A 12,316-nucleotide genomic window follows, 5' to 3' on the forward strand; every position below is an offset into this window, starting at 1 on the left:
ATCCCAATGATGGAGGTAAACACTGATCTCCATCTTTTGCAGGGACTGTACCATCCCATGTGATCATTTGGGTATTGCAGGATGAACATGGACATTGTGTGACTTGCTGAGATCAGTTGACTGCGCATGCGTGATGCAGAAGCCACAGCTTCAGATTCTTTGCATGGATCTGGGGTCAAGGGCTGGGCAGTAGGGCTTACAAGCCCCCTACCTCCCTTCAACTCTATAATTCTAGAAACTTCACTCATAATTTGTACCCTGCTTTATGTAATCATTTTAGTTTAGTATAATGAAGCTTCTACTTGCTTGACAGTACAGCTAGTTCACCACAGCTCCGCATTAGCAGATGAAGGAATGATCAAATTTTAAAAGCTACTCCATACATTACAGTTTTCATGTGTACATAGGAAAACGAAGGTGTAAATTGAAAGACTGTATACAGTATGGGCACACAAGCCACAAAATCAAGACTTGCCACTGTGTCCTGCTGCATGAACAACCAGGGGTCTTGTGACACCTTAAAGACTAGCAAATTTATTATTAGCATTAACCATAATACATTTGTTAGGCTCTTGGGCCTTCTTAAAGATTAACAAATTTATTATGGCATGACCCATAATGTTTCTGTCAGAGTTTAAGGTGCCACAAAACTCTCTGTTATAGCAGAGCACCACAGCTACCTTTCTATATGCTGTCTGAATATGCTGAGATAAAACGTGCCTATCATTATCCAAGGTTTCTAAGCTTTGGATAAAAAAAAAAAAGCCTCAGCTTGTGATCCAGGACTTTTTGATCTTAAATTGTAATTCTTTTCTGTTTGCTCATTTGTTTGTTTGTTCAATTGCTTGCACAGCCCTCTCTTATGTTTAAGTGCAAAAGATTGATGAATTGATTAATTAGCTGGCTGCTCCTGTTTTCTGTGTACGGAACACTGTTACCACACAAACTGAAACCTGCAAGACCAATGGTAAACAGCATTGCCAGTTATTTTTGTCTAGTTACTCCTATCTTCAGTTAAGAAGTCTGTGACATGTCTTCCATGGAGTTCAGATTTGCAACATGATTAAGGGTGCTTTCCAGATTTTACACTCTCTGAATCAGAGAGCTGAATACCCACCAGATGGGCAACGAGGAGTGATGCTGTCAGTCCACATGAACTTTGCAGGATCAACATCTGGGAAGGGTTATTGAGAGAATGAAAGACCAATGGTAGTGCTGATGCTCCCTGGCAGGAAGCTCAGGGAAGATAACTTCAGTTGGGAGGGCTGCTTTCTCACAACCATCACTACTGGAAGTGATGTCTCAAAACAACCTGAGGGACAATCTTAAAAGTCATGTCACTTCTTACATTATGCAGAGATTAATTCCCATGTTGGAAAAATGACTTTGCAGCTTAGATATTGAATCCTACACAAACACTCAAGTACACAGGCTGAGAAGTTGAGGCATGCGGCAGTTTCCACATTAAGCCTTGGCTGTGAAATCCCATGCATTCTGCTTCATTGTGCCCCAGACCTTGGATACCTTGTGTGGGTCAATGGGAATCCCATGGTTCTCAACTTGACCAAGGCTGCCTGAAGGCAAACCAGAGGAATAACCATGTGTGCTTAATCTTGGAAGAAGATTTAATGCCTGAGCTAATGGCAGAAATACAGAAACCTTATTGTGAGAGTAACATCTGTCTTGCCTGGGAGCTTTCCGAGGTGCTGACCATCCCTTACCACCTGTTACCTGGAAACTGTCACTTTCGGCTGGACAGCTCTTATTCCAGTTAGTCCTTGCCCCCTGGTCTGTCAGGCTGCCTGGGACAGGACAACATCAAACTGTACAATCTCAGGGAGAAGGGTTGTGGGTGGCAAGAAACAGCTCTGGAATTCAGAGATCTTGTTAGACACAAACACGGTACTGCACTATACTTCAGCATATTTTGAGGAGTGTGTGAGGTTGTTGTTGTTTTTTTTAAGTGACATGAATAGCATTAGCACAAGCAGGAATTGACACTCATTAGTCTTTTATGGCTGAGAAGAATAATGGACAACACACTATCCTTTTGGTGGAAGCAGCAATATTGGATATGCCATTTCACACCATGCCACCTTACAGGTATTAAGTGGAATGGACGTGCACAAGGCTTCTGTCCAACCCCCACAGATAGATAGATACATAGATAGATAGATCCCTCTGCCTTGTATCTTGCTTCACTTTCTGCAGCCAGGGTTGGGGTGATGGTAACACAGTTATGGATCATCAAGTACTGTTTCATTAGAGAAGTAGCCATACTTTGGAGCTATGATAAGTGCTGTCGTTATTGCTTTTGACAATCACTGAAGTAACATTATTGGATCATCCGTCTCTCTAAAAGTAAAATTAGGACCCCTCAGTGTAGCAGTGCTTCTTTTCCGTCAGAAACCACTGACCGCATTCACACACTTCCCAACTTTGCTGCGACAGAAGCATGACAAACAGCCAGGAGTGATAACAGCTTAGCCTCCTTCAGACTTTTTTCTTTTATCCCATCTCCCCATAACATTTCACTTACTGTAAAAGGCACATTTGTGGCTCACTAAAATCTAGCTGAGTGGTTTTTTTGAGTCAATGGAGAGATAAAATCTTTGTTAACTTGTAGCTCATCATAAGAAGGCTTTAATGAAACGGGATGAAGTTATGTGTGACCAGGTGATGAGGACTACAGAATAACTCTTCCCAGTAGCCTTTTACCTAAAGAAGGGAGTGCGGCCCTATTTTTGTTAGCATGAATCAGATGGGTGGCATCAACGAAAAGGCAATAAAGACTAAGAAATGGGTGGGGCCAAGCAGACTAGATCCCCCCCTCTCCCTCTCTGCATTTCACCGATCAGTTACTTTTTCGCTACGTTGCCTGTCAGTGTATGCAAAATCGTGGAAAAGCTTTGTGACATATTAATCAGAAATCAGGCTCAACTTAAACATTAGAGATTTAAGCTTGTACAGTTCTTGAAAGCAAATGGAATATTTCAGACAACCTCATCAGCATGTTGCAGTCTACTTAGCAACATATTTAGCATATTGCTGCTCCTGGTAAAGTGCCACATTCCTTATTACTTTTTCAGGACATTTGGCTGACTTTCATCGAGTTTCACACGCAGTGCCAGAAGTGCTAGTCCATTCTTCCAGATGGGGGGTTGAATGTCGATTCCGATTTAATGGTTACCGTAAATAGTTCTGTCGTGACACAGGGCAGGAAAATGCAGAGAAAGCATGAGAGGCGTGACAACGGCGATTCAATACCCAACAAGAAGGTGTTTAGTTAATGTTAATGCTTGTGATTGCTGTATGTGATGGAAATGGAATAAAGAATGATCAAGAAGGTCCCTCAGCTTCCATCTGGATGAATGAAAGCATCATGTGAACCACTGAAAAGGCAAGCACATTTCAAAGTTGTAATGAGTCCTATCATTATTACTTTTGACCATCACCTAAGTACGATTATCTGATCATATGTGCCTTTACTTTTTAAAAAATATAAATGAATAAATAAATTAGGACCTTGAACCTATCAGTGACCCACTGGCAAATAACTGTAGAACAGAAATCATAAGAATGAGCATTACTGCTTGTTTTTCTAGAGGGATGCTGCCACCTTCTGGGAGCCAAAAGCCTTGCTTCTATGAATCTTCCGGTTATTCAAGGATGGACATTCCCTTTAAAAAGTTTTTTTGTTGGACTACTGAAACAATGGAAGGGAAATATTTGGAATTTAGGTACATTTGAAGTGGGAACCTGAGGACCAGCAAAGATCATAGTGGACTAACTTTATACTAACATATGCAAAATCTTCATCAAGCAGAAAAATAGCTTATGTAGAACTACTGCTATTGGTTGCTGCTGCTGTTATTTTTATATAATTGTATCACCGGTGTATCTAACTTAGTTACAGATGAGATGCAGCTGCACAGATAAACTGCCTTTCCATACACCAAAGGGAATATATGGATTGGTGTATACCAAGCACAGCATGCCATGTTAATTTTTATCAATATTCTCACGACGAAATTCTGACCAAACATCACAGTGGCACCTCAGTTGTGGAACGTAATATGTTCCGGAAGACCGTTCGACTTCCGAAACGTTTGACAACTGAGGCGCAAATGGCCATCTGCAATTTCCATTGAGCGAAACTGGAAAACACACAGCGGAAGCCGTTCGACTTCCGAGGTGCGTTCAAAAACGAAAGCAATTCTGGGTTTTCAGAGTTTGGGTTCTGAAACGTTTGGCTTCCGAGATGCTCAGAAACTGAGGTTCCGCTGTAATTATGGAGGCCAAATTCATACAATGTGACTGGAAAGTATTTTTAAATGATAAGAACAATATAGCACTTCCCATGCTTATATTAAAAGTAAGCAATGTTCAAAGTCTAAGGTGTGGGGCAGGACTGAGGTACAGGTTATATCTGGCTACGTTCTGGCAAATCTGTCTGAAAGCAATGAAAAATGAGCATTGTATCTCTCTCATATATGGGGAGGACAGGCAATTCCCGATTTACGTGGGATGTTTCGAGTCAGAACGCATGTCAGCGGGACGCACGTAAGCCCGCCCCGTTCTGCCCCGTCCCCTTGTGGTGCTGAACATGGTGTATGTGTCAGTGGTTGTGTGTGTATTCATTTCGTCAGGAATGCTACTCATTAAGAAGTATCCCAAAGACAAAACAACAGGCTGACGACAGCAGAAACAGAAGAATAGAAGAACAGAGGCCTGATTCAGGTTTCAGAACAGGAATGTGCCAATGTTATCAAAAGGCATGATCTCCAGAAAATTATAGACTTGCTTGGATGAAACTACTTAGTTACTCATGAAGCACACAATCCTTAAATTTCCTGTAGTGGTATGTATTTGGGCCCTGGTTATTGTCTGACTTGTCTTCTTCAACATTACATCCCTCATTTTGCTGATCCTCCCATATCCTTCCTGGACACACTTTGTTGCTCTGTGCCTTGTCTCTTGCTCTAGAAAACAGAAGAGATAAACCCCCTACTTCATATAGCTGTGAGAATAAAATGTTATGGCAGTAATCATGGAGGCCATATAAATAAATACCATAGATAAATTTCACCTGTTTGCTTAGAAGCTTTTTCTGTTAAGTATAATGAAATACTTCCAGCTCGTTATTTTTACCTTACCAATATAAGACAGGTGGAGATATTTTTCGTTTTCTCTTCCTCTGCCTCAGCTTTCGGTTACATCATTTAGAAAGAAGGAGGTTCCTTTCCATTCTGTAAGGTGCTGCTGCTAGCTGAACTTTCTTCTGTAAGGCAGACTGGAATGGGGGGTGTTTTATCAAGGGCAACAGCACCTGTCCTGAAGGTGTGCTGCAGGTATAGGCAAACTCGGCCCTCCAGATGTTTTGGGACTACAACTCCCATCATCCCTAGCTAACAGGACCAGTGGTCAGGGATGATGGGAATTGTAGTCTCAGAACATCTGGAGGACTGAGTTTGCCTATGCCTGATGTGTTGGCCTGGTACTGTTGAGCGATAGTGAACAGATCTGTCCTATATGCATTTGAGAAGCTTGTCTGTTTGCTAAGAGGAAAGTATTATTTCCAGCACAGGACACACAGAGGCTAGTTTCTTCTTAGGGTTTATTATTATTATTTTTACTTTTCATCCTGTTTTTGATTTTTCCTAATCCTCATGGGTTACTTCTGCTAACGAATCTTCCAGTGGAAAACAGTAGACCACACCACAAGACATCTGGTAGACATGGACTTCTGATTACTATTTTCCTAATTTAATATCATTTATGTATTTAAAATCATTTATGCACCAAAGCTCCTAAAGTTTATCTCAATACTAGATCAATATATACCAGTATCTCATATGTATAATTTACTTCCTTTAACATCTTAAGTAACTTTGGGTTGTTGTTGGGTTTTTTGATTGGTTTTTTGTGGTTTTATATTTTTATTTTATTCTGTGAACTGCCCTTAGACTTCCGCGTATAGGGCGGTTTATAAATTCAATAATAAATAAATAAATAACTTTCCCCATATTGATTTAGAAAGCCTTATAATATTGTGAAACTTTCTTCTGCTTTAGCTTTTAAGTTAGCTGGACAGCAAGGAGTCTGTTAGGACAATTGCTTTCTTATACTTTCATTTTTCATTTATAATTTCTTGGTACACCATAAGCAGTTTGCAGTATCACCATTGTAATTGTTTCATCTATTATATTGTGATCGTTTTATGTAATTTTCTGTTTATTTTCTATTGTGCTTTTACTATTTTAAAGAATTTTTTTCTCAATTCATCAGTAATTTTTAAAAACAATGTAAATTTCTTTTGCTGTGGTTCTGGCTCTTTGATCACTGTTCTTATGCTTATGGGAGCAAAGAAATATAGACCGAAATGAGAACCGTTTTTCAATGGCCATCGTCTTGGATGACTTTAAAAGAGGATTATTCATGGAGGATAAGGCTGTCAATAATGGCTATGTTTTACTATCAATGGCTACCATGATGGCTATGTTTTCCTTTCACTGTTGGGGGACTTTGTATACCACTTATTGGGTTTCACAAGTGGGGAGAGTGCAGAGGTGCCATGCTTTAAAGCTGCTCCATGCAGCCAAACACTGTTAACGGATGAAAAAATAAGAAGCATCCCTCAGCCAACCATATAAGTAAGAAAATGGAACAAGTGCTCAGAAAGGCAGGTAGGCCTGAGGCCTAAATCACAGGTCTACATTCTGCTCCGATTCGACAGGATCCAACAGGGCACATAACACCAAATTGCGAAGTAAAAGAAAATCCTTTACCATTCCTACCAGAGATCAGCTATTTCAAGTCCCATCTTTTACATTAAGTCAACATGTAACTTGTGTACAGCACTCAAGCAATAATATCCTTAGAGTCCCATCCTTGAGCATTACATTTGATGTGATGACACAAGAGAGCATGGCAGAATTCTGCAGGTGGAATGCTCTCCTCTATGAATTCTCCCTGGCATGAACTTTGTTTTCGTTTCAGTGACAGTTTAAAATCTGGTTATTTACTCAAGCTTCTGGTCATCATTCAGCTCACTCTTAATTTGTAATAACCATAACTTGCGTTTTAAGATTATTTATTCTTTTATTGTTTATCCATTTCTGATCTGTAGATAAGCGGACTTTTTATGTGTGTTTTAATTACAGTGGTACCTCAGGTTACATACATAGAATCATAGAATAGAATCATAGAATCATAGAGTTGGAATAGACCACAAGGGCCATCGAGTCCAACCCCCTGCCAAGTAGGAAACACCATCAGAGCACTCCTGACATATGGTTGTCAAGCCTCTGCTTAAAGACGCTTCAGGTTACATACGCTTCAGGTTACAGACTCCGCTAACCCAGAAATATTACCTCGTGTTAAGTACTTTACTTCAGGATGAGAACAGAAATTGTGCTCCAGCAGCGTGGCGGCAGCGGGAGGCCCCATTAGCTAAAGTGGTGCTTCAGGTTAAGAACAGTTTCAGGTTAAGTACGGACCTCTGGAACGAATTAAGTACTTAACTTGAGGTACCACAGTATTGGTTTTCCCCTCCTAAAATCTTTGATAGAGGGTGGGATATAAATGTTTTCGTGAATAAATAAGCTTAGCTACATGCTAATGCCCCCTCCCAGTTGAGGTTGCACGTAGACAAAATCTGTATGTTCTAGTCCGCCCTTCCTGGGCCCTTTTAATCAAGCATAGCTGTGTCTCGATGAAAATCAATAGCATCATAAAATGTGAGCATACTCCTATCTCATAATTAGCAGGAATGTTTTGCCTGCAATGGAGAAAACCAAAGTTTGGCTCCAAAGGTAGTTGGCAGATGGTGCGAAGGCTGTGGTTTCTAGTATCCTTAAATGCATTCTCCAGCAGAAAGAAAAACAGTGATTATCAAAAAGTCAATTGTCATTCTGTGTCTTTAGAAAAATTCCCATTAAAGATAAAGCCAATTTTAATTAGATTAAGTATCCAATTACTGTAATTACATTTTTAAAAAAATTCACATCATGAGGATGACCCTTTTAAAAAGGGTTACAAGAATAATTAGTGTATTCATATTAACCAAAATGTATTGGATAATATTTATACCCAGAAGGCAAAGTACATTACACATATTTCACCTTTGGGGAAACCTTGTAAATGTTTTGGCAGTAGTATGAATATTTATAGGCAGGAATGTGCTTTAGCAAGATTATGTGAGAAAGCATTTATATCCTCACAATTTTTTACCCAAGGGTAAAGTATACATAAAATGTAGTGCAGAGATTATGGATATGCAAAGTACAATTTAAGCAGGGACAGTTTTTATCCGTTTGTTTAATTAATTGGAGCAGACTATTTTCTTTCTTTCTGTGCCCAAATGACCCACAAATCCAAGGGTGGGTCCCTTTTTTATTCAGTAGTAACCAAGCAAACAAAACTGCCAAAGGGGCAGTAAAGATATAACATACAGGCTGGGCATTAATTAGACTGGGCTAGAAGCCACGTGGCCTTAAGGCCGTCCATGGAACAGGAACCTGGTACTGCAGAGCTTGGCTTGAAGGGATGCTATGGGCCACAGCAGGCTGTTGTTATCGGCTGGGCTTCCCCAGGCCAACAGCCTAGTGCCACTAGGCCAGAGAACAGATTCTATCCCTGCAGAGTCAGGACATGCCACACAGCTGAGTGAATTGTGTATCCTGCCACCATGTATTATACCAGGAAGCAAAAACTATGCTGAACAACATAAAATGCAACTTAATCGCAGCTGCTTTGTGAGCGAAGGTTATCCTCTTGTTGTTTATACACTGGCTCAGGGTGCATACACACTGATGCACACCAGCACCTAGAAGGTTTATCTCCAGACTTCCGGGTTGGCGCCATCGCCGAATGGCGGACTCCCTCCGAGCTCCGGAGGGAGCCTGCTCGGCAGGGGCTGGGTCCTACCGCGCCGGCGACGCGGGGACCCTTAAAAACCACGGGCACGGAGCCCGTGGACATGGGTGACTCGGCTGGCACCGTTAGCGCCCTCCCGACTCGTGAAGGAGCCTTTTTAAAGGCTACGGATCGGGTGCCGGGGGGTGGCGTGGTGCTTTGAGTCCTCTGCTTTCCCTGCCGAGCGAAGCCGCATGCCATCCGGCGGAGAGCGCTGACTTCTTCCATTGAAAATTCGGACTTTTAACAACAACCCGTGAGTAATTTGGAAACCGGCTTTAAAAGGAGGAAAAAAGGAATCTTTTTTGCGGATTTGGCATGAGCGGGGGGGGATCCAAAAAGGAAGTCAGTCCCCCTCCCTACTGTAAACATTTCAAAACATGGACTGGGTAACCAAGGTCTAGAAAGAAGCGTATTTCTGACAAAAATTAAGAATTCCACGATGGAAAACTACAAGAACTGTGCTGGAGGAGAAGAATGGAGGGAGAAGGAAAACGTAACCCCCCCCCCTGGGAACCGGGGCGATTCGCGAGAGAGCCTGGTGAAAAGAAACGGAGACTTTGACAGCTGTCAAAGTAGCTGTCAAAGTTGGAAAATTTAAAGAGGACTTTGCTATGAGGACTTTGCTAGTTAATTTCGTTACAATTTGCTATGATTTGGATACAAAATGTTGAAAATATGGAACAACAATCGGACTTTTGGATCAGAGGAAACAAAGTTACTACAACCCCCCTAGAGGGGTTTCGGGACATTACAAAGATGGTCGTAAGTGGAAAAATACTCTTGGAATTGTACAGGACTTGTTATCTTCTGGGAAAGCTGCAAAACTGAAACAGTATTTTGTCTACAGGGGTGTTTACATTAAAGGAGACAATAGAATTCTCTATTGAAGAAAGGAAGGGACTGAACATAAGTTTTTGTTCCTGAATAACAACAACCCCTGTGGAGCTACTAAGTTTCTGAATTAGAACGTTTTAGCAGCGGAACAAGACAAGAAACTGGACTACAACATGGAAAGAACAATGGGGGGAGCCTTAAAGACCAAGGAAACTAAAGGCCCTTAGGGGCCGTTTTTGGATTGGAGATTTGAAGTTAAATACCATAAAAATAACTTTAAAAAAACTGGCAAGGAACTGGGGGAAAATCTGATTATGGATCTAAGATTTCCAGGCAGACAACAGACAGACTGATGGACATGGGGAATTTAAACCGGGGAAGGGGGGGGGAGAGTTAGAATCCAAAGGCTGTGTAACTATTTTCTGAATCTTTTTTTATATACTTTTTATCTTTTATATCTTTACATGGTTTTTTTTTAATTTTGTTGGGGCGTTAAAAAAAAAGGGGGAATTCGTGGAAGGAAAATGGGGTGGACCTTGATTTTTATTTAAGGTAATGATGATGACTGTATAAATTTAAATTGGAATATTGGGTTAAACAAATTAAGTATTAAATTGGGAGTGAGAGCTTGTAGAACCAACGTTATGAAAGGGGAATATGGTAGGGATGGGGGAGGGGGGAGTCCCAGAAAGTGGGTAATGAAAGTAAGGTTTTAAATGTATTTTATTTTTGTTTTATTTTTACTTTCTGTATTTTGGAAATTTCAATAAATATGATTTTTTTTAAAAAATAGAAGGTTTATCTCCAGGTGATGGGCTGACATTGTAACACAGCCTAGAATGGGAATGGCTAACCTTTGGCCCTCCAGATGCTGCTGGACTACAACTCCCATCATCCCCCAAGTACTGGCCATGCCGACTGTGGCCAATCGAAGTTGGAGTCCAACAACATTTGGAGTGTGCAGGTTAGTGTATGTTGGCCTAGAACATGGCTGAGAGAGCCAGTGAGAGAGGAGAGTGAGACTTGCCCGGAGACATTCACAAGACACAGAAGAAGACTTCTCTAGAGCCCTCGCAGGTAAAGAACATGCACTGGAGAAGGAGCTCTGCTGGCCTCACCCTGGCATCTGCATGTCGGGCATGGACATCAGAAGAGGAGCTCCCTTCCCTGAGCAACTCTTCACACAAAGGGGTTCCTCTTTAGATGCCTGAGTTCAGTGCATGGACCTCAGGGGCAGTGGTAGCATCTCACTTCTCCTACAACTGAGAGTAATGTGTGAATGCGGCTGGAGATACACTGACATATATTACAGGAGGAATTGGAGGTTCCTATACTTTCTCAGAAAATAAACAGTGCAGATTTATTTCATGGGGAAGAGCAATGGGTTGGATGGAAATGAGGTATACGCCTACAGCTTTTCTGTGGATCTGCCATAGAAATTCAGACACAAGAGAATGATTTTTTAAAAAATGTGAAGATCCCACTTATGAGTTGGCACACGATTCTTAAGTCTGGTTCTGGAAACTACATGCAAATTGGGACTATTCTTGCTAAGCAGGACATTTGCATAGTCACGGCCCTACCTCACAGAACAGGTTCAAGTTGAATATATAGGACAAGCCTTCATGGCTGGGAAGAAAGGGTAGGATCCAGACCTAGACTGCAGTCCTAACCCTACTTACCTCAGAGTAAGTCGGGTTACTTACCTGAGTGTCATCCTGACCTGAGTTCATTTTGACACCCCCCTGCTCTGGCACAGTATACGTCCATAGTTAGTGTGGGTATGGAAAAGCCAACAAAATCTAATTTCAGGTAAGAAATAGTTTTGATGAATTGAATGCACAATAAGAAAATGTGTCCGGGGGGGGGGGGGGCTGTGACTTGCTGTTCTTCAGTTTTACTCCTCATTGGTACAGTATCTCAAAGTTTAATATGTGTTGTCTTATCCCTGTTTGGGAATATTTGGCAATGTTGCTAAACTACAACTCCCATCATTCCTGACCACACCCCATACTTGCTAGGGCCGATGGGAGCTGCAGTTCACCAATATCTGGAGGGCAAAAATTCCCCCACGTCTGGTCTTATCCAAAATACATATATATGAACATTAAGGGCCAAGCTACAAGCTATGTTAAACATGTTCATTTGTAGAATTCTGGTTGTTCCCATCCCCAGCAGAGATGTTGCCCAGCCATGGATTTTGAAAGGATATGTGCTACTCTTTTTATGTGTGGAATTATACCCGTGCCTCATTCACCAACCAGCGGTGCTGCTGTCCTTTTATTTTCAAAGACAGCACTTCTGTAACTGCTGCACGGCAGGGCCAAACCCAGGCTTTGTAGGATTTTTTGCCAACATCCTCCTCCCGCTACAGCAGACCTAATATCAACCACTAAGGCATCCAGACAAGAGAGGAGAGATGGCCCTTTTCAGCACTGTTACCACTCACTCCAGCCAGTGGCTGAGCTCTTTCATAGGTGGTGCGGCAGCCAGGAGTGCTCTTTCTCAAAAGGGATGCATCTTTCTGCTACACAGGAAAAGAGTGAGCAGAAGCAGCTTTGTG

The sequence above is a fragment of the Podarcis muralis genome, chromosome 1 (genome assembly GCF_964188315.1).
Source record: "Podarcis muralis chromosome 1, rPodMur119.hap1.1, whole genome shotgun sequence".
Classification (NCBI taxonomy): domain Eukaryota; kingdom Metazoa; phylum Chordata; class Lepidosauria; order Squamata; family Lacertidae; genus Podarcis; species Podarcis muralis.